Source organism: Populus euphratica, unplaced genomic scaffold (genome assembly GCF_000495115.2).
Source record: "Populus euphratica unplaced genomic scaffold, PopEup_1.0 scaffold528.1, whole genome shotgun sequence".
NCBI classification, from domain to species: Eukaryota; Viridiplantae; Streptophyta; class Magnoliopsida; order Malpighiales; family Salicaceae; genus Populus; species Populus euphratica.
The window spans coordinates 176,519-179,299 of record NW_011500078.1 but is presented as its reverse complement, the minus strand read 5'-3'; positions in this window follow the sequence as shown (position 1 = coordinate 179,299).

The window sequence follows — 2,781 nt, the reverse complement described above, 5'->3', positions numbered from 1 at the left end:
TTCATAATCATGGTTGGTAATTTCTATCGGCTTGCTATTTATTTTAAAATTAAATGAGTCTATTTATTTAGTTTTTTATTCAACTTCTCTTCCTTTTTTATACTTTAGTAATTTTTTTATTTTATTGTAAAATTTTTTTTGTGTTTTTTTAAAATCAAATCAAAATCGAGTCTTTTTATACTCTATGCCATTCATATGATACTATATAATATATCTTCTTTTCTTTCTCACCCCACCATCTTTACCTTTTCTCTTCTCCTTTTCTATTTGTTATATCTCTGTCTCTTCTCCTTTTCTATTTGTTATATCTCTGCTGCACAAACACAAATACAAGCACCAGCACAAGATGCTAATAAATTAAGTGTTTTGTGAGCTCTAATATAATAGTTGAGTTTTTTAGAAGCGAGCGCTATTCTAAATAACAATTATGTATAAAAATAATATTTCAAAATACTGTTGTATTCAAATTATATTATTTTTTAAATATTATTTTAACCTAATTTTTAGTAAACCTTGCTATTTTTTTAAGAAAATACTTGTCATTATTAAAGGAAAGGGCACTGCCTTGCAAAGGCAATGCTCTGCTCTGCAGGGCATTATTCCAAATTTGTACAGGTTGGCTGTCTTGAAGAGTACTCCATTTCATGCCATGTTGACGTCTTCAATCATTTCAGTCCCTCTCCACAGAATGTACATTATGATTGTGCCCGTGTACGCCTGTCGGCCTCTCTTTTTAGTGTTTCCGATGACTGTAAGAGTACAGTGACCACGCCTCCTCTGGGCCCATCCATTAAATTGGTGGCGCCAAAACATCATCTAGCAAATCCCGAGCCATTAAATTCTATCACTTGGCCTCACATAGACTGCCAGTACATTCCATGGCCTGGTGCCATGATAAATATCGTCCATCTCCGTTTTCAAAATCTCTTGGTAGTGGAAGCTATTTTTAAATATAGTAATGCAAGTGATTGACAAGCCCATACTAGGGTGCTTTGCCTCTTGTTTTTTTAGCGGAAATCAAGAAAATCGAAATCATAAGGCAATGAGTACAAAACAAGAGTCAATAAATATAGTAAATCAAGAATAGAAATGTGGCGAAAATCAAGATCTCATGCAGGCTACAAAACAAGGCCACAGAACAAATGCTAGAGCACGCTGTACCATATAGGACATGGGTGGTCTGACCCACAGACCTTTTTGGTTCATAGGCAGTCAGTCAACAATTAGCTCATAGGGGAACCAACCGAGCATATCAGCTCACTCTTCACCCTGGTGATGTCTGGTGGTGACGTGCAAATCTTTACTCCATAACAATTCCTGCCCACTTAAAGCACGCCACAAGAATTCATTGTTGATTTTTTAAAAAAAAACTTGGCATATTTTTTTTTAGAAGTATTTATGAAATATCACAGTTAAAGAAATAATTTATTAAATAAAATAATTTATATATGTTACCATTAAAAAACATGTTTTTTTATAACTTGTTACAATTTAAAAAATATTAAATGTATTGGAGAGAAAAGAGAGTAAAGAAAGAAAAAAAACAAAAAAAACATCAAAAACACTTTGAAATTTTGATTACAATATCACTAATATCTTTAAAAAATCTTGATGAAATGAATTCAATAATATTAAAAAATATTATCAATAATGATCTAAATGGGTCAAATTTATTGTTAAAAACAAGTGGTTCATCCTTCATCTTTAGATGACAAATGTTATTAAATCGAGTTATTATTGATGATTTTTTTAGTGTTGTTAGATTTATCTCATCAAGATATTTTTATGATAGATGTTATAATTAAAACTTTTATATGTCTTCATGATCTTTCTTTTTCTTTCTTGTTTTTTTTCACTCCTATGCATCTTATATATTTTTTTAAGGATATAAGTTATTTTAAATAACAATAAGTTATAAAAGTAATGCAAACTATGTTATTTTATTAATTTTTTAAACTCTGTTATTTCATAAAAACCTAGAATTCATTCTTACACGTACGTAAAGTCAAAAGGTGGAAAATTTGCGATGACAATTAGGGGGTAATAACGTAGCATACATCTCTCCTTCGTCTACCCTCTTTTGGCTGTTTAATGGATAGCAAAGCTTCGGTGAGATCGAATAGGGGTGCATGCTTCAGAGGCTATTTTTTCCTTTGTGAACTACTTTATTGAACCAATTATGAGAAATATAATATTGTTTTATCAAAAAGGATTTTGAAAAATTTGGGCCTTTGAGCTACAGTAGATATTGAAGTTCATTTTCACGCGGAGCGTTGGACAACAAAGCAGGTCTTGCAGCTTCATGAGCTAGTGAAACTGGAATCTCAAGTCATAGGTTATGAATTTGTCCTCCAAATTAGTGTTCTGTGTCCATAGATTCGATAATAATGTCACTCGAATGGTTAAACCCTCTGTAAACTATTAGGTTGGTGGGGAAGTTTAACGCTGGAACTCCGTCGTTACATCTCAAAACATGAGTGCATACTTTCCGAGAATTTGATCGCCCATCACTTTCGAACTTGGTATGATTAAACAAAAATAAAAAGGCTACTGTTTTGCTTAGATTACACAACTTCTCGATTGGAGAGGAGGAGACACCGAAACAGTGCACAAGTCCAATGTACATTTAATGCCCTGTATGGAGAGCTACGTACGTCCAAGTTCTGCCTTGCAAAATTTATTGTTCACAGTTGACCAAAGTCCCAAATTATGCATTGCGAAATCCCACCGAAACTAAATATGTTTATCAAGAGAATCAAGTGAACAAAACAGGAAACATTA